The sequence below is a fragment of the Chenopodium album genome, chromosome 7 (assembly GCF_948465745.1).
Source record: "Chenopodium album chromosome 7, dcCheAlbu1.1, whole genome shotgun sequence".
Lineage (NCBI taxonomy): Eukaryota > Viridiplantae > Streptophyta > Magnoliopsida > Caryophyllales > Amaranthaceae > Chenopodium > Chenopodium album.
The window spans coordinates 7908599-7930776 of NC_137840.1; positions in this window are offsets into that span (position 1 = coordinate 7908599).

The window sequence follows — 22178 nt, forward strand, 5'->3', positions numbered from 1 at the left end:
GTGGGTGGTCGGGGCTTGTGACGGTCGATACTTCAAGGCGGGTTTAAGCGGGTCCGAACAACGAGCTCTTAGTGCATCAAGTTGGTTTGGAGGGGAGCTATTATGAAAGTAAGACTCAATACCTATAAAAGTCTAACAATAAACAAGCATAAAAGCAAGTCAACACTTGGTAGAAGGATTAAGATTTCATTAATCATTCACCCTCTAAAGAGCTTTAATTTGATTACAAGGAGAATCCCTATTGAACACTGAACTGACAGTAACACAATAATGGGATCTGAAGCCTAGAAAACATAAAGTAAACTCTAATAAAGCATCGAAATGGAATCTAATACATCAAAAGGAGTTGGATTCTATTACGAGTCACTTTTTCTCCACGAGACCATCATAGTTGACTTTGATGCTCTTGGTGACCCTCAAATTGACTATATCCTCTAAAGCTTTGAGGAGCATGTCCGCAAAATAGTTGGAGAACTTCCCCTTCCATTGTTACAGGATGGAGTTTGCCATAAGTCGTGACAGTCTTTTGCAATCACAACTCCATTCCTCATGAGCCTTATCGCTCATAACCCATTTTGAGTCGAAATTCGGGATGAGTATGTCAAGAATGTGCTCTAGGTAGCAATTTCGGAGGGTCTTTCGGAGTTCTTCTTCCCACTCCTTAAAGTTCACCAAGTTCAAGCAAAATGGTAAGTTTTCGGGAAGTTCCGGGCACATTAGGTTGTTGTCTTTGTTAGTTAAAGACATGATTCTACAATTGAAAGAATTTGAAATGAAAAAACATTCATAATACTTAAATAAGATTGAAATCATGCATATTAATCAAACTTATTTTAACGTCTTATTCACACATTCAATTGTCCCCATTTGGTGAGAATAAGCCGATTCCAAAATCCAAAGAATTAATGAGTATTTAAACATGCTTTAGCTTATCTTAAAACTCAATATTTTAATGTAAGCAACTCTTTGTTAATGGCTCCAAGCCACTCTTAGTTATATAAATCGTCACATCTAATGCTCTCTCAACAACTTATCCAATTTTCCACGATATGTTAGGTCTCCATCACTCATATCGTTGAGTATAACCAAAACAAACATGAATACCCGGTATGTCTTATGTATCCTAGGGAGAAATAGTGATGTCTTGCTTTGGCGTAGCCCATCACTACTCTCAATAGGTCAGTAAGTGTTGTTTTGGAATGACAAATTCTACTCAATATTTTTAGGGACCTAGGGTTTCTACGTTGGTTGATTTAAGTGAACTTAATTAATCATCGCAACATTCAAAATCCTAAACATTGAGGATTTTTGTAGGGTGTTCATTGGTTTGTGGTTGGGGTTCAGAAGTTTTTTGTAGGGGGTTCAGAGGTTTTTTAAGGGTGTTCAGTGGTTTATGATTGGGGTTCAGAGGTTTTTAAAGGGTGTTCAGTGGCTTGTGGTTGGGTATTTACGTACAATTTAAGATCAATAAGATCAAATTGCGAATTGAACAAGAAATTACTTACACATCTTCATCGTCCTAAGTAGAAAATTTCTATTTTGTATTAAAAAAAAATTGAAAAAAAAAAAATCAAAAAGACAATTATATAGTAGAACATAGTTTCAATTTTACAATTTGTTGAATTATATTAGTAAATTTAACATAAATGTAGGAAAATCAAAAAAATTTAGTCATGTTCATCTTTTTCAAGGTATTTTCGTGTGTTTTTTGTCTTTTGTCATGGTAGATAGCAGTTTTTAGAGAGAGAAAAATGGTGAGAGGAGAGAGAAAAATACAAAAGAATTAATTTAGGAAGGTTTTTAATTTATGAAAGGAGAGAGAAAATTTTTAAAATGAAATAAAAAAAATAAATATGGCAGTTGAAGAGAGGAGGAACTATTATATTTATTTTAGAAAAAAAAACATGAACTCCATGGGCTTCTTTTGTCTGGGCTTCCTCTGTTGGGCGTGGATTAGGCCAAGTGCACCTAATTCTAGGTGCACCATGGTGCACATAATAATAATTGCTCAAAGCTTCCATGACTAAATAGATTAATATAGGCTTGTTTATTAGATTCCCTAATCTCATTCTTAAGCTTAAATTAATCATTCAATCAAGCCCATTAGTGTAGCTTTAGTTAGGGTTTAAATAAAGCTTATTTGAAGCTCAATTTCCCTCCTCTCTCACAGAAGCCTTAAGACTGATTATTGATCAGTTTCTAAACTCTAAAACTCCCTAATTACTCATGTAATAACACCCCCTTTACTCCTCTTTAAGTAGTTGTCCAAGATTCTCCCCCCCCCCCCCACTTTGATCATACAAAACAAGATAATTGAGCATCCTCTTTGCCGCTCTCATCTCATCTGCTTCTCTCATTCTTTCCCTTAAATTTTTTCGTGCAACATCAAGGCTCAAAGAAAGGGGATTTTGAGGGTTTCTTGCTGCTATTTGCTTCATCTAATTGTGCACCAATCTCACTCCATCATCACATATACGGGGGCTTCCAAGAGGGCTGCTTGAATGTGCCTTGTGCCTGGGTCTAGTGATTGAATTCATGAATTTCCTCTCCTCTTTCTAGTCTATAATTTTGTTCACACTTCAAGAGGTAACTAGCATTATTCCATTACTCTAGAAATTCATGGTCGGGTTAAGATGAGATTAGATGCGCCAAGGATTAATTGTTTGAATTTTCGGTTGCAGTTTTCTATGAGGTGACCCAGGTTAATATCCTTGCTAAACCTGGGTTGTTTAGCACAAGTCATTTTTGTCTTTTCGCCTCAAAAAGTAAGGGTGAAAATGTCCATCCCCAATTTGAGAGATAACTGCTGTTAAGTTGTCGTTTTCTTCTATTCCTTAACCCTGGTTAGTTGTTGTCACTCCTACCCAAAGTTGTCTGGTGCTTCTTCACTCCCATTCTTTAATTACTTATTACTCGACACGTGTCTTCTTCTTTTTCAACTTGACTGGTGGTTCTTCACTCCCCCATTATTTTTTTGTTCTTCCATCGAGCCAGAACTTGAATGCTTGAGTGATGTCGTTTCGTCGATCTTGAACTTAACTCCGATGTTCATAAGGTAGGCATTCAATTGGAACATATTTACGATTTTATTTGACTATCCTACACACCTTCATCATCTTCTTCGAGCTCCATTAATGGCGGACACCAAACCTCAACACCATTTTTGGCGGCTTCGCTGCCGCCGAATTCAACGAAAACCCTAAGTAAAAATATAAAAATTAAGGGAGTGGTTAACCCTAAAGGGAAGGTGTTTTCATTTTCTTGTTTGATTTTTCCCCCTCCTATTGGTATTCACCATTGATGGAGTTTCTGAGCTTAACTCCGTGGTTAGCAGTGAGCTTTTACTATGGTTGGCAGTAACGTTTCTTCAAAAATTGCCGTTAGCTTGTTTGTATTAGCACATGGCATTTGTCAGATGCTGCAGTATGAGAAAGTATTTGTTTATTTCCTGTACACGGATTCCAAGCCCATTTAATTACAAAATCGCCATGTGCTAAACTTGGTTCGTTTAGCACAGTTATAAACTTGTATTTTCTCGTTTTCTATTAAACTTTTACTCTGTTTGATAGTGTAATTTGCGTGAGATATAGCAATTGTAGATCATGTATTCTTGTTTATCATGTCTATATATACTGTTGTTTAATCATGTTCAATTACAAAAGAAATTGGGTTGAGATCCCGTTGTTAGTTCCTTCGATTAAGCATGAATTAGGTGTGAACTTTGGTATGAATGTCAAATATGCTGCCCATTCTCGTTGGTTTGTGCATTGTGCGTGAGCTACTAGTCAATTTCCAGTGAATTTTTGTAGCCTAGTTTACATGTTTAGGTTCCTAAAGCATACATTGTTTATCTTAAACTAGTTTATTGTTAAATGTTAATCATGCTCCATTTTATTCACCTAAGGCTAAACTAATTTGCTCCATGCTATATCATTGTTACTGTTACAAGTTTGTGTAGTTTATTTGATCTTTTGACTGAGTGTGTCATGCTTAGATTGATTAATTTCATGTTTAGCTAATGGTGTAATCATGGGTGGTTGTAGTTGAGCAAAATATTTTGATAGTTGTCATACTTGATGGTGGCCGAAGACTGGTAGTTCAATATTAAGTTGTTAAGGAAATCTTTCATGTTTAGTTAATTGATTGAGGTGTTAAAATTATATTATAAGTAATTTAATTTTATTATATTTATATAATTCTATCTTTTATTTTGTTGTATATTTAAATGAGTCGGTAAAACGATTCGGTAAAATGATGGAAATTATACCCAAGGATCAATGTTAATTTAACTTGTGAGTGTTTATGGAGTTTTAAAAAGAGTTTTGAAGTGTCAAGTAAGTTGTCGACGTCGTTGTGCTTTAAAGCAGAATAACACTGTTTTTAGCACCGTTTCGCCAAGGGTTGTGTACAGAGTGTATTATAATATTTTGTTATAATTAGCATCGTACCCTAATCCAGACAATAACATTGACAAATTGTTTAGTATATTTTTAAGAATTTTGAAGTTAAACTCTTTTGAAGGATTTTTGTTGAATTTTGGTCTTAGAAGTAAAGACCTGCAGTATTTTTAATTAGGATTGATGATCCCTAAATGTGTTTGATTTTGAAGAACTATTTTTACTATTTTACATGATTCGTGAGTGTAAGACAACCATTGGGCTGCGAAATTCAATGGTTGGAACATGCCAACATCTTGGGATGCGGAATTCGAGATGTAATTCCTAGGTTAATTGTTATCATCCGGAATTACTCGGGCTACGGAATTCGAGTAGGAAAACTAGGGGCTTGGCCATTCTCAGACACAGATGGTTAACCTTTGGTGGTGGGCTGCGGGATTCACCGGCATTCATATTTTATATGCACTATGGATCCGTTTTCGAAAAGTTAAAATTTTCTACTTTAAAATTATTAGTACTTTGAGAAGGTCTTCTTAAGTGAAGTCAAGAATTTTTCTTAATCTCTTTAGAGAATCTTTATAGAAGTTACTAATGTTTGTGTGTGTTTATCGAGTTTATTTTGGGTGTTTTTATTTTTAATTCTTTTATCTTGTGGCAATATTTGTACATTGATCAATATACGTGTTCGTCTTGCCTCGTAGTCATGTTTCAATGTTTTATTTACTTTAACTTCATTATATTATTCTTGATTGAGTTAACGTTCCTTCTTGTTGTTATGTTTTATGCTTGTGTCTAAAATTTTCTTTACTCAGGTTTGTATTTCTACAAGTAATGGGAGAACTGCTAGTTACTCCCCACTGATTGTGGAATCTAAATGTTATTTGCAGGTGAAGAATAGTTCCTATTGAGTCGGGTTTGAGAGCAAAGTGTTAGTTTGTTTTTTGGAAGTTTTATAGATTTTCTTTTGTTATCTTTTAAACTTCTCTTTTCTTGGGATAGTCGGTTTGAGTTTGTTCTGCTCGTTTAAAGTTTTCTTTGGTCAATTTATTTTATTTATTTCTGTTATTTATTTATTCCCTTTAGTTTTTAGTAAACATTTAGAGTGACATTTCCGTCTCGACGTTATTTCTGCTAACGTCTACCTTCTATTTTACATGGGGTGTTACAATACTAGTTTTGTACCCCGTGCAATGCGTGAGTTAAAAATTTAATATTTAAATACTTTAAAAAGTTATAATTTATTTTATAAAACTCTAAAATAACTTTTTTTTATCCTAGACAAATCTATTAGATTCGATTATCTACTATCATACATGTCAAAATAATCCTTATATCGCCTACGCCACGTGATACTTCGGCGAAAAGTTGAAAGGTCAAGTGTCGTTTTCTCATGCTCTGGCTAAAAGTTTAGTTTTATCAAATTATATTTATGAGGTAAATAACATAATTAAGATTTTTTTTAAAATTATAATTTGTTTTATAACTTTAAAGTTATAAGTTGTTTTATGGAATATTTGAAATCTGGTAAAAATTAAAACACTAAAGTAATTTTTTTTTATTCTAAACAAATCTATCGATCGAATTCGGTTATTTTTCATCTTATGTGTCAAAATAATCCTTATGTATTCACATTTCATTATTTAAGCCTATACTCGTAACTTTTATTACATAATTATAAAAATTAACAAAAAATTATATAATCTTGTTGTAATAAACGTATATAGTACATAACTAGTTATTGCCCTGGGCGATGCCCCCGATCCGGACCAATTAAACGTGCTCATAAACAATATAATTCAGTTCAGCTCAGCTCAGTTTAGTAAATCAGAACATGGCCTAACTCATAAGAATAATAATCGAAAATGAATTACCTGTATATTATGAATGAGAATTGTACTTTGTAAATTATAGGCATTGCCAAGCCATATGCAAAAGATAGAGAAAAAAATGGTATCAAAATTAAAAGTTTAGTCATACAATTTCTTATAATGGACGTATGAGTTAGAGGAACAAAAGAATAACATTAATAACGGTAAATTCAATATATGATGAAATATTTCTTGTAAATTGTTTGATGCTTATTCAATCTAGAATATAAGTATCCAATGAATCACCATTAGTGCGATTAATTACTCGCTAATTAGATTTTATTATTGTGCAATTACTAAGGAGATAAAAAAAATAAAAATTAATTAGGGAGGTTAATACATATGAAGAGTTTTCTATTAAATTAAACATTATTATAGAGAGGTTACACATATGAAAAGTTTTTCAGGTAGCTTAAGTATTGTTAACCTCTATGTCAAGCCTTAGGTTTATATAAGATAGCTTAATGTGCGCCATGTCATGTTGACATAAAGATGCCACGTGTCGTAATATAATGTAGTCCATGGGTTTTAATAATATTATAGATATGTATTTCCTACAAAAAAATTCCATAACAAATTAGCACGTTAAGAATATTATTTTTAATTTTTTTTTTTTGCTTAAGTTTAATTTATAGTTGTCAATATATTTTATTTTGGAAAGATTCATCAAAATCTTCTATTGTACTTTGTAGGAAATTAATACTTTATATATTTAAAAAGATACTAGTTTTGTGCCCCGTGCGATGTCTGGGTTGTTTATTGAATTTTAAAATAAATTTTTAATCTATATATCACATTTTAAAATATATCATTGATACAAAATTAGTTATGAATTGATGTGCTTTTGTGACGATTTGCTATCTAGTAAGCATGCAATGCCTAATAATAATGTTGGTGGAAATGTTCGATTTAATACATTAAAAAATAAAAAAAAATTAATAAAAAAGTAAATAAAATAAAATAATGAAAATTTTGCAAAAAAAACCACCTTTTAAATCTTGTTTTTTGCAAATAACCACCTTTTAAAAAAATGTTGCAAAAGACCACCAATTTTAAAAATTTTGTTGCAAATTACCACTTTTTAAGCCAAATTTATCACTTGTTTTACATTGAATTGGTGGTAAGTTGCAACAAAATTTTTAAAATTGGAGGTTTTTTGCAACATTTTTTTAAAAAGGTGGTTAAATGCAAAAAACAAGATTTAAAAGGTGGTTTTTTGCAAAATTTCCTAAAATAAATGTTCAAAGCCCCCCTGGGTTGATCCGAACCCAAAACTTTGGATAATAGTTGAACATTTCTTGACTCATAACCTGAAATGATCCAATCCGAGATAACTCATGCCCGACCTTAATTGACAGGTCTACATAGTAACAAAATTCTATTAGATTATGAATTGTATTATTTAACCCGATTAGTATAATTTATTAATGGATGTTTTACGCTTTGAACTACTTCCTTCGCTCCAAAAAATATTATGATAAAAAAATAAATTTATATGATAACTTTTTAGAATTATAATCTAATCTAATAAATTTTTATAAGTTTAGCCAAATCACGAGACAGTGACACTTAACGTTTCAACTTTTCACTAAAGTCGTGCCACGTATATAATAGTTAAATAGTTTATCATATAAATATATTCTTATATCATTCTTATCACCAAAGTAGTTCAAAACGTGCAAAATTTATTTATAGTATACTCTAATCGATTGAGATAAAATACTTCATAATCTAATGTGATTTTAATATTGTATGTAAACTTGTCAAGTCATAGGTTATTTCAAGTCGAGTCACTTCAGGGTAGGGATCAAGAATTGTTATAAAACCACATTAATTCCTTACTAATTTTGTATAAATAATACATTTTAGAAACTTGGTACATAAAAAAAAAAAAAAAAATTACATTAAAATTAAATAAACAACTTGAGCATCGCACTGGGAACCAATAAACTTATATACTACCTCCGTTAATTATTATGTACAACAAAGGGGTATTATTTGTGAGACATAAAATATTCATTTGTTGCACATAATAATTAATGGAGGTAGTATTATATATCGCCCACGTCACGCGACACTTGGCGAAAAGTTGAAATGTCAAGTGTCGTTGTCTCATGCTCTAGGCTAAAATTTTAGTTTATTAAATTTTATTTATGTGGTAATTAACAAAATTATAAGATTTTTTTTAAAGTTAAAACTTGTTTTTTTACAGACTATTAGAAATCTAGTATAAATTAAAACTCTAAAATATATTTTTTTATTCTAAACAAATCTATCGAATTCGGTTATTTATCATCATATGTGTCAAAATAATCCTTGTAGATCGCCTACGTGGCGCGACTCTTAACAAAAAGTTAAAACGTCAAGTGTCACTGTCTAAAAGTTTAACTTCATATATTAGTTATATATGAAATGATAATTTATATCTTATAATTAAATTTAATAAATGAACAAAATATAACCATTAAATAAATTGTTTGAAAAAAACATGATAATTTTGTGTTAATGAAACCGATTGGTCTATCTACAATTACTCAATTACTTGCATATATGAACTCATCAACTTTATTGGATGTTCCCTAAAAAAAATAAAAATTATTGGATGTGAATAGATTTTTTAAATTAGTCTTGCCATTGAAGGCTCTAGGATTTTACGTACACTACAAAAACATGTTTCCAAGTAAAAATCATCATAGTACTTCCTTATGGAAAACAACAACTTTTTTTGTGTGACCCTTGACCGACGAGTCAGTCGCTGGCTGAGTAATCCCTGACCGACCGAGTAAATTTTGACCGATTTAGAATCTCCTAACTAAGTGAGTAACCTCTGACCAAGTAACCCTTAACCGACTTAGTAACCCCCGACTAGGTAACTCCGGACCGACCGAGTAACCCTTGACTGAATAATCCCTAACCGATCGAGCAACCCCTGACTAACCGAGTAAATCCTGATTGACCAAGTAACCTTGACCATTATTTCAGACAAAAAAAAGGGAAATTCTCTTTAGTGAACTCTAATTATTTAATTTTACAGGTGGTGAATATTCTTAAATTAATTATCAATGGTAAACTTAACTTTTTTTTAAAAAAAAATCAATTATAACATTAATGATTAATTTAACTAAACATTTCACTATAGTTAGTTAGTTTTCTTTTTTTTTTTTTAAAAAAAAAAAAAACACCTATTCCCCCACTTCTCCCTCCCCCGCCCCTACCCATGCCGGCGCACCGGCCGCCCAACCATCCTTCACCGGTGCGCCACCTTATAACCCACCTGTGACCGCCCTAACCACCCCGAAAATCGTCCCCCTTCCCCGACGACCCCCATCCTCTGTTCGCCGGCCCAGAAACCCTAAACCCAAACCAAAAACACTGCAAAACCCAAACCCGTTTAGGGTTTTAAAACCAAACTCAGAAATTGGGTTTGGGTTTTAAGGTGGTTTAAGTGGGGTTTAAGGTTTTCAGGCTGCGCGAAAAAGGAAGGGGACTCATCGATTTTCGGGGACGCGAAGGGGATAGGGGTCGAATCGGGGTGGGGGTCAAGGGAGGGGGGCCGGTTCCAACAGGAAGAGGGTTGTGTTGGGAAAACAGGTTCGGGTTTTGCGGTGGTGGTGTAACACCCCCGATTTACTAACCAATAATAAATAAGAATTAAAGGAAAAATAAACAACCTTTAAATAAAATTGCGGAAGCATACTCCTAAATCAAAAGTATTACCGCCACACTCAACAACCTATCGAGTGTTAAGGCTTACAAAATCCCAACAGTGCAACTCAATAAATCTAAGTGAGCTATTTATACAACTTTACAAACTTGTTATAACATACCAATCGAAACACTTGAGCTCCTTTAGCTACGATCATCACTGGATCAACCTGTTATAATCTTGACTGCTCACCATTAAGGACAAATTCAAAAATAGATCGTCGCAGGGCCACCATAAGAAAAAGACATGGCCACAAACACAAGTAGCACAACAAAACAATACACACACGTCAACAAAAGCTGAGTAATCACCACATATCAGAATACAGAGTATAATAGGATAATCAACATTACTAGCTCAATTAAATAATGTAGTTCAAAACTACATAACACATTGTACTCTGAAAATAACCTTTATCAACTCAACCTCGAATAATAATAATCCTTTACTCAACTCATAACCAATAGTGTGTCATGCTCTTTGTTCTATACCTAGCCTTGGACATGGGTAATTCGAATAAAACCAACAAGTATAAAAACTTGAATACTCCTAATAATTAGAAAACACCTTGAACCAGACCACATACGAGCCAATTCCCACTGTAGGGGACCATAGAAAAGTAAATAAAGATTGTACCTCATTCTTAACTCATGATCATTATCTCATTACCAACATACCAAGGACTAGGTCTATAACGCTGAGCCTCAAACCAAGAAAAAAATAATAATATCAACCTTTTTGATCTCATACATCGATCAAATAATCATTGACATGATAATAAATAATATCTCAATATTGGCACAGGTTCCCAATTCATATATGACAACATATTCAGTTCATAGAATATCTCAACTCTTATAGAACTAATACTAGCACCCAAAGTTAATCAAATCTCAACACAAAAACATTACTCTGCAATAACAACCCTAAAACCTTACTCCCTAAAACAACAACATTAAAACCCTAGCAATAATTGTACAATCAATATACACAACAAAAATAAATAATACGAAACTCAAATCTAATCAAATCATATAATACCATAATAATTAATCATATATACAAAAAGTACAAATAATAAATCATATCACACATAAAATTACGAAAATACAAACATCTCAAAAAAAGTGTGATTACACATAATAAATAACACAATCAAACATCTCCAAATTGATAAAGTGTGATTACCTTGTAGATCAAACTACTTGATTGCACAACCAAACTTCGTGAACTAAATTAACAGTATTAGGAAAATAAGTGTTTGGAAGAATATGGGCAAATAAAAGGAAACAAAAAGCATAATTATATATATATATATATATATATATATATATATATATATATATATATATATATATATATATATATATATTGGGGTTTTACATATGAACTTTACGCATAATAAAAGGGAACGGCAGCGATTTTTTTTTTTTAATAAAATAATAATGTAGGGTTAAAGGATATAAATACTATTAAATAAGATAAGAAAATAAAATTTAAAGTATACAACTCTAATTTTATAATTTGTAAAATCATAAAATATACGGGTATTACAATCTACCCTCCTTAAAACAAGTTTCGTCCCGAAACTTAAAATAGAAAAATTTAGGGTATTACAATCTACCCTCCTTAAAACAAGTTTCGTCCTGAAACTTAAAGTAGAAAAATTTAGGGTATTACAATCTACCCTCCTTAAAACAAGTTTCGTCCCGAAACTTAAAGTAGAAAATTTTAGGGTATTACAATCTACCCTCTTTAAAACAAGTTTCGTCCCGAAACTTAAAGTAGAAAAAATAACTTACTTGTAAATTTGAGAGTAAGTAAAATTATTAAAGGTATTACATACTATCCCCTTAAGAAGGATTTCTTCCACGAACTCATATAGTCACATAAAAATAAAAAGCACAACAACACACAAGCACATAGAGAAACACAAATGGCTTAACCTATATCAATTTTAGTCCTAACTCTTAATTAACAAGTTTATTCTTAAACCAAACCACGCTGGGATATGGAGATCCCTGCATAAATCCCACGAGCAGTTAGGCTCTTATACCATTTTGTAACACCCTCGATTTACTAACCAATAATAAATAAGAATTAAAGAAAAAATAAACAACCTTTAAATAAAATTGCAGAAGCATACTCCTAAATCAGAGGTATTACCGCCACACTCAACAACCTGTCGAGTGTTAAGGCTTACAAAATCCCAACAGTGCAACTCAATAAATCTAGGTGAGCTATTTATACAACTTTACAAACTTGTTATAATATACTAATCGAAACACTTGAGCTCCTTTAGCTATGATCATCACTGGATCAACCTGTTATAATCTTGACTGCTCACCATTAAGGACAAATTCAAAAATAGATCGTCGCAGGACCACCATAAGAAAAAGACATGGCCGCAAACACAAGTAGCACAACAAAATAACACACACACACGTCAGCAAAAGCTGAGTAATCACCACATATCAGAATACAGATCTGAGTATAATAGGATAATCAACATTACTAGCTCAATTAAATAATGTAGTTCAAAACTACATAACACATTGTACTCCAAAAATAACCTTTATCAACTCAACCTCGAATAATAATAATCCTTTACTCAACTCATAACCAATAGTGTGCCATGCTCTTTGCTCTATACCTAGCCTTGGACATGGGTAATTCGAATAAAACCAACAAGTTTAAAAACTTGAATACTCCCAATAATTAGAAAACACCTTGAACCAGACCACATACGGATCAATTCCCACTGTAGGGGACCATAGAAAAGTAAATAAAGATTGTACCTCATTCTTAACTCATGATCATTATCTCATTACCAACATACCAAGGACTAGGTTTATAACGCTGAGCCTCAAACCAAGAACAAAATAATAATCTCAACCTTTTTGATCTCATACATCGATCAAATAATCATTGACATGATAATATAATAAATACAAAGCGTTTTGCGTGAGACTGGACTCACGTGAGTCCGGGCTCCTTATTTAAAAAGGCGCGGGCCTGATCAACTCGACCAAAGCCCGCGCGCCATTTTATAAAGTGTCTGAATTTTCGATTTCGTTTTCATCATTTTCATAAAATTTCGTGCGCCGTCATTTACTGAAATTTCATTTCGTCGAATTTCAACCACTTCGTTTCCTCAAATTTCAAAGAATTCAAATCTTCAAATTTCATAAAAAAATGGAGAAATCAAATAATAGAATGATGATTGAAGGAGATTCTGATTCACCTATGGAATCAATTTCTAGCTTAATTACTGCTGAAAAAGGTACAATTTAGTTCATAATTTTGATTGTATGCAATTTCGAATCATATTTAAGAATTTCAAAATTATATAGTTAATGATTTCAGATTGTATTTCAAAATTATATAGTTCATGAATTTGAAATATGAATTTCTACTTATAATTCGCATGCAAGCCAAATTGAATTTCAGATCGTAGTAAATTTCGATTTAATATCAGATCGTATTTAAATTCGAGTTAATTTTGACTTATTATAAGCAATCAACGCCAATCGAATTTCAGATCGTAGTTAATTTCGACTTATTTGAAAATCAGGCTTAATTTATATTCCAATCGAATTTGAAATCAGGATTAATTTATATTCCAATCGAATTTGAAATCAGGATTAATTTATATTTCACGAATTGTATATATTACATGTCGCAGAAAAATAAATTTTAATTTGAATCCAGTTTTTTGATAATTTTAGAATGAAATCCAAATATACTAACACTAATGATGAATGCAACAGATAATGTAATTTTAGGAGACAATATAAATGAAGAAAGAGATGATGAAGAAATAGATGAAGATGCTGCAAGTATAATAGGTATACTATGTTCTGTAAATTTATTAAATGCTTTGTAATTTATTGATGCAGACAATATAATTCCTGACTAATATTATATGAAACCTGACTGAATTAATTTTATTCCTATGGAAACCTATTTCCTAAAAAAATTTGAAAAAAATTATATGGAAATTAGTGAAAATAATGTAAACCTGACTATAATTATTTTAAAATTGACTATTACTAACTTAAACCTGATTATCATTTTCTATTTCCTGTTTAATATTATTTCTTTTCTTTCCAATTCCTATAATTTCTAATTATCATTATCTATTTCCTGACTAAGATAATATATTTCCTGATTAATATATTGTAATTTCTGACCAGAAAAAAATTTCTGATTTGATAAAAAAAATTAAATTTCTGTATGCTATGATATATCTGAATATTATTATCTTAAAACTGACTATCATTATCTGTTTTCTGAACAACATTATCTAATTCCTGACTAACATTTCTTAATTACTGAGTATTATAAATTTAAAAACATTTAATTACTATATATATATTTGATAATAAAATTACTGACTATTATTATCTGTTTCCTGACTAATATTATCTTAAACCTGAATGAGTTAATTTTATTCCTAACTAATATATTGTAGTACCTGATCTAAAATATCTAATTCCTGACTAAGATATGTTAATTCCTGAGTATTATAAACTTCAAAAAACATTTAATAATTTAATAACGTCATACAAAACAAAAAATAAAATAAAATCATTTAAATTTAAAAACAAATTACATATTACTGAAATATTCAATCAATCAATCAATCAATCAAAGCCTTAATCCCAAAAGTGGGGTCGGCTAACATGAACCAAATTTGATTATTCCGTGTAGTCATCAACATAAATCTTTCTCCTCCATCCCTTACGATCCAAAACTTCATCCTCACGTAAATCCATGCACTTCATATCCTTCCTCACTCCTTCCAACCAAGTCATCTTTGGTCTCCCTCTTCCTCGTTTAATCCCTCCATGGTCCCACTCTTCCACTATATTACTGAAATATTATGTTTATTAATTCAAATATAATAAACTGCAAAACATTGAACATAAACTACTAATAACATCATCTATTTTTATTCTTTTTTCCTCTCTGCCTGGTTGGATTGCCTCTTCTCTTTTTCTCTTTTTCTTGTTGGCTTCTTCTTCCGCAAAAATTAAACGTAATCCATCAAGAAATTCAGCCCAGTCTTGCACCATCCCATTGTGAAAACCAAAACCATTATGCCTCATAATGTCATATGCAACCCACCATTCATTTGAATTATGATTTCTTCTTACTATTTCTGGAATCCAAAATTTGTAATACCATAATTCATTATAGTATTTACATGTACAATTAATCATCTCCTGCGCTTTGAAGGTGCAACTAGGGAAAATATGCATGCATAATATCTCTTCAATAGCTAATGCTGGATGTGCATCTTCTAAGGTATCAACTGGGTGTGCAATATGATTAGCCATCTAAACAAAAAAAATAAACACATAAATCATAACAAAACAAAATAAAATAAACTAACAAATGTAAGATCATAATATGAAAAAAAATATACCTTTTGTTGTAGCAGTAGTTATATTCTTATAAAAATGATTAAAATTCAAACTGAAGCAATTTATATTTTTATATTAATTTTTTTTTCTTAATATAGTTTCTTGTACACTGTGGTATCTTATATATAGTGTTTAGAACGTGAATTGGTGCAGTGTTTTGGAAGAGGGAAGGTCATGTCTTTTCAAATATGTGTTTTTCATTTATAATTAACCTCGGTTCTAGTAAATACATTTAATTTTATTCAATTAATTTTATGTCTTGTAAATGATTTTACGTGTTTTTTGAGTGTTTTGAGTGTTGATGTTTTAGAAGAGGGAAGGTCATGACTTTTAAAATTCTAATTCTTGTATGCAATAATTTTTTTTTTTTTCTAAATATAATTTCTTAAGCCTGACTATATCATTTATGTCCTAATTATTTTATTATCTATTTTCCTGACTTAGACAATTTTATTCCTGACTATTATAATCTAATTTCTAATTCAAACAATTTTTTGGCTATTTTTTGAGTAATATTTTGACTATTTTTTTCACTTAAATTAAATTAATAAAATTGTTCAATTTAATTTCTGATTGAAATAATTTTATTACTGAAATATACAATATAATATCTGATATACTCAAATTAATTCCTAATCAAAACATTTTTATACCTGACATACAGAATTTAATTTCTGACAAAACAAATCTAATAAATGACAAAAATAATCTAATTCCTGAAGATAATGAACATTGAACAACATATAATCAGATACAAATATTATTATTTCTGAATGATATAACTTTATTACTGACCAATATTACCTGTTTCCTGATTAATATAATCCTAAACAAGACTGAGATGATTTATTTCCTAACTAGTATTTAGTAATTTCTGATTTAAATAATCTATTTCCTGACTAAGACATGGTAATTCATAAGTATTATAAATTTTATTCCTGACTATTATAATCTAATTTCTAATACAAACAATTTTTTGACTATTTTTTGAGTAATATTTTGATTTTTTTTTTTGTCACTGAAATTAAATTAATAAAATTGTTCAATTTAATTTCTGATTGAAACAATTTTATTACTGAAATATACAATATAATTTCTGATATACTCAAATTAATTCCTAATCAAAACATTTTTATACCTGACATACAGAATTTAATTCCCGAGAAAACAAATCTAATAAATGACAAAAATAATCTAATTCCTGACGATAATGAACATTGAACAACATATAATCAGATACAAATATTATTATTTCTGAATGATATAACTTTATTACTGACCAAAAATTCCTGTTTCCTGATTAATATAATCCTAAACAAGACTGAGATGATTTATTTCTTAACTGATTTAAATAATCTATTTCCTGACTAAGACATGGTAATTCATAAGTATTATAAATTTAAAAAATATTTATTTACTGTCTATAATATTTTAATTACTGACAAAAATAAATTATGATATGTTTCATATGTATACTTTTGTTGCAGATTATTACAAATATGACAAGGATGAAAACATAAGTAAATGTCTAGAAAGTTATACAGTATCAAACTACAATGATGGATATGTGTTATACAAAGCTCATTCAAGATCTGTTGGTTTCAGTGTCAGAAAATCAACAAAGAGAAGAGATTCCAATGATAAAATGTATGAGTTTTATTTTAGATGTTCTAAGGAAGGACATACAAAGGGTAAAATGAAGATAGCAGCTGAACAAAATACTGTGGAAATACCCATATTGGGTAAAACTGATGCAAAAAAAGAGAAAAGATAGGGAGGTAAATGAGACAAGAACTGGATGTAAAGCCCATATTTGTTTCAAGAAAAACAAAGAAGGAAATTTTGAAGTTGTTACACATGAGTTGGAGCATAATCATGAATTGGTTATAGCAGTTCAACGACATCATCTAAGATCAGACAGGCAAATATCAGCTCCAATGGGTGAACTAATTGAGAGCATGATTGAGAGTGGTATTAAATCAATGGATGCTTATAATTATATAAGCAATGAAGCTGGAGGAGAAGAATGTGTAGGTCATACTAAGAGAGATCACCTTAATTATGTATCAAGGGTGAAAATGAGTATGGTTGAAGGTGGAGACATGCAAAATGTGTTAGACACCCTTCAAGAAAGAGCAGATCAAGATCCCTCATTCTTTTATAGATTGAAATTTGGAGAAGAAAATAATGTTGTGAGCTATTTTTGGCGTGACTCCCAAATGCTTGAAGATTTCAAAGCTTATGGTGATGTTTTAATCTTCGATACAACATACAGAACAAACAAATATGGGTTGATATGTGCTCCATTTGTTGGTATAAACAATCATTGGAAAACAACAATGTTTGGATGTGCATTCATAACCGATGAAAAGACCGATACATTTGTTTGGCTGCTTTCAATCTTCAAAAAGTCAATGTGTGGAATTGAACCAAAAACAATCTTCACTGATCAAGATCTTGCAATGAGCATCGCCATACCAGAGGTAAGCAGTTTCTGTATTTTATATTAGGATATGTTTTGTATCAAATAAAATAATTTGACTTTAACTCTTTAATACCTGACATAAATAAGTCAATTACTGCCATGATTTATATAATATCTGACTGTAAAATGAAATTATTTGATTTATGTCTAAGTAATGACTATAACTTTACTAATATCAAATAAATATCATGTAATATCTGATGAAAATAATATTAAAACTGATGAAGAAAATAAATTTTATAATTGACATTATATATTTAATATGTAATTAAAACACTTTAATTCCTGACTAACAAATTGTTATGCCTGACAAAAATTGATTAATAACTGATATGATATATAAAATATCTGACTTAGACTCTATAATACCTGACAAAAATATATTAATTACTGCAATTACTTATCTAATATCTGACTATAAGAAGAAAGTATTTGAATATCATGTTATTCCTTATGAATTTCATGTAATTTCTGATCAAAATAATCTAAAAACTGTCTAAAATATTATTATTCCTGACAAAAAGAGATTAATAACTGACAAATCAAATAACACTAATTTAATTCTGAAAATATTTAATTCCTGTCTAAAATATAGAAATATCTGTCTATAATCATTTTATATCTGACTTTAATATAATAATAGCTGAATAAAATTTTATCATTCTTAAGAAAAAAAAACAACAAAAATAATTTTCTGAGAGATATAATTTATTTCCTGCACTTAATAATATAATACCTGAGTAAAAATATAATAATCGTGAAAGAAATAATGTTATTTCTGATTTTTAATATAATGGAATAACTTAAATCACGTTAATTCCTATTATATGAAACTATTAATCTATTATCTGACTATAATACTTTAAATGTTGACTAGTACATTATTATGCATGACAAAAATAGAATAATAACTAACGTTAAATATATAATATCTGACTGTTACTCTTTAATTCCTGACTAAAATATTATTATTCTTGAGTAAAATATTATTATGCATCAAAATAATTTCTGAGTTAAAAATTTCATGTAATTTCTGATCAAAATAATCTAAAAACTGAGTTAAAATATTTTAAATACAATGGAATAACTTAAAACTGAGTTAAACCGGGCGTATAATACATTAAATGCTGACTAATATATTATAATGCATGACAAAAATAATCCAAAAATGTAACAACTGACTAATAAAACCTAATTTCTGTCTAAGTTAAGCTTATTTCTGAGTTAAAAATATTACTATGCATCAACGTTATTTCTGAGTTAAAAATTTCATGTAATTTCTGATCAAAATAATCTAAAAACTGACTAAAATATTATTATTTCTGACAAAAAGAGATTAATAACTGATAAATCAAATAACACTAATTAAATTCTGAAAATATTTAATTTCTGTCTAAAATATAGAAATATCTGTCTATAATCATTTTATATCTGACTTTAATATAATAATAGCTGAATAACATTATGTACATAAAAGAAAATTAACAAAAACAAAAGCATAAGTCCAAATTAGTATATATTTCTTCATAATATTTTGTCATACTTATGACAATGCCTTACAAAAGCAAATGAACACTGTCACTTTAACTATATATGATCATAACAATTCTATACAAAACATTGCTTTTTAATTAAAGAAAAACATATTTACAGGGCATTTAAGCTAGCCTAATCTTCTTCTGCGGCCCTCCAGGTTGAATAGCTTCCCCTCTCTTTCTTTTCTTACTCCACATATCTTCCTCATCCCTAAATAGCCATCGCAACCCATCTAGAAATTCAGCCCAATCTTGAACCATTGAATTATGAAAGCCATATCCATTATGCCTCATAATATCATCAGTTGCAAGCCACCACCTTTTACTGGCCTGCCTATATCTAACTACATGAGGAATCCAAGTATTTAAGTACCATAATTCATTCCAATGCCTACAAACACAATTACACATCGCTTGCGCACGAGGGGTGCATTTAGGAAAAATATACATGCATAATATTTCAGGAACAGATAATGCATTTGGAGCATCCTCTAGAGAAGCCATGTAATGAGGGTCGTCTATTGGATCCATTTGAAATACCACGTTACAAATCTTACAATATACTTGAATTCGAATAAAAATTGAACAAAACTGATAAATATTCTTTGTTGAAAAACTGGAAATGGATTGTTGTTTTTAACACACAGAAGAGATATATGAAAGGGTGTATAGATTTTTTTTGAGAGTATGATGTTTGAAATACTTTATTTATATCAATTTTCACTGCGCGTTTTCCCAAGTAATTAAATTTTAAATCAATCAATTCATCATTTCCTGACTTTTTATCTGCCCACGTAATAATACTCAGTCCTAACATAAAATATTGTTATATAATTACTGTTTATATTTCTATTTTCTGATAAATTTAAACCATTATATGAAAATTTAAATCTATTATGTGACTAAATATATAAATTTTTTACTTATAAGTAAATACCTATATTATTATAATTGACATTATTAATCTAATATCTGAATAAAATTGAACAAAATTGCTAAACATCATTTGTTGAAAAACTAGAAATGAATGGTTTTTTTAACAAACAAAAGAGAAATATGAAAGGGTATATAGATTTTTTTTGGGAATATGATGTTTTTTTGGGAGTATGACTTTAAAATACTTTATTTATATCAGTTTTTATTGTGCATTTTCCAAAGTAATTTAATTTTAAATGAATCAATACATCATTTCCTGGCTTTTTATGTGCCCACGTAATAATATTATAATTATTGAAAAAAAAATAACCTATTATATGAAAATTTAAATATACTAATTTTTGTCCAACAAGTATTTTACTGAAAAAAAATAAAGGCAATACATGAGAAACCAAAATAAAATCAAAGTACATTACTGAAATATACTTGATTTCATATACTATTTCGAAAAATATAATATATCAAAAAAAAAAAAAAACAAAACCCTAGAATCTTAATCATCTTCTAGAGATTTTAAACTTGTTTTTTCATTTGATCTTCTTTTTCTTCTTCTTGTTTCTTCTTTTGTTGATCGTCTTCTTTCTTTTTTTATGTTTTGTTCTTCCTGGAATTTTTCTTCAACCCTCTTTCTCTTACTCAGTTCTTCGATTTTGTTCTTCTCAAACTTTTCATACAGCTTCATCAACCCATTCTTCACTTTGTCTCTTCTCTCAAGTAGATCATTTAATCTCTTTTCAAAGTTATCAAAAATATTTTCTTCTGGATCGTTTGATGAAGTAGAAGACTGAGTATTGTTTTCCATAATTGAGGAAAAAAGAAAAAGAGTATGTTTTAGGAGAGAGAATATACAGGAACACAAACATGCAAAATGTATGACCAATTCTTGGTTTTATAGACAAATATAAGAGATTAAAAAAATATTTTACTTTTAGAATAATTTTCTACGAATAATTCTTATTTTTACATTTTTGTCATCTTTATCCAAAAGAGTTGGTAAATATCTTCATGTTAAATATCTTTATTTTAAATATCTTTATCCAAACCACAAAGTACTGAAAGCAACTCTAAGTAAAGTCAAACACTAGTAAATTTTTGCTTGATATAAGTTGTCTAATATATGAACAAAATGTGCTAATTTCTGATTTAAAAATGTTTTCCCGGAAGAAAATTATACAATACTTGATTTAGTTTATCTAATATCTGATAAAACAACTCTATTTCTTGACTAATAAATTGTTATGCCTGACAAAAATTTATTTATTACTGCCATTATATATCTAATATCTTATTATATAATGAAATTATTTGATTTATGTTGTCTAAGTAATGACTATAACTTTGCTAATTCCTAATGAATATAATGTAATTCCTGATAAATATTTTCTAAAAACTGATTAAAATAAATCAAATTGTTCTATAATTGTTGAAGAAAATAAATATATAATTGACATTAATTGTTTATAAGTTATCTAATATATGAACAAAATGTACTAATTTCTGTATTAAAAAATGTTTTCCCTGAAGAAACGACCACTTGATTTATTTTATCTAATATCTGACTACACCACTTTAATTCCTGACCAATAAATTGTTATGCGTGACAAAAATAGATTAATAACTGACGAGAGTTATATAATATCTAACTTTGACTCTTTAATACCTGACAAAAATTTATTAATTACTGCTATTATATATCTAATAACTGACTATATAATGAAATTATTTGATTTATGTTGTCTAAAAAATGACTATAACTTTCCTAATTCCTAATGAATATCATGTAATTCCTGATAAATATAATCTAAACACTGATAAAAATATA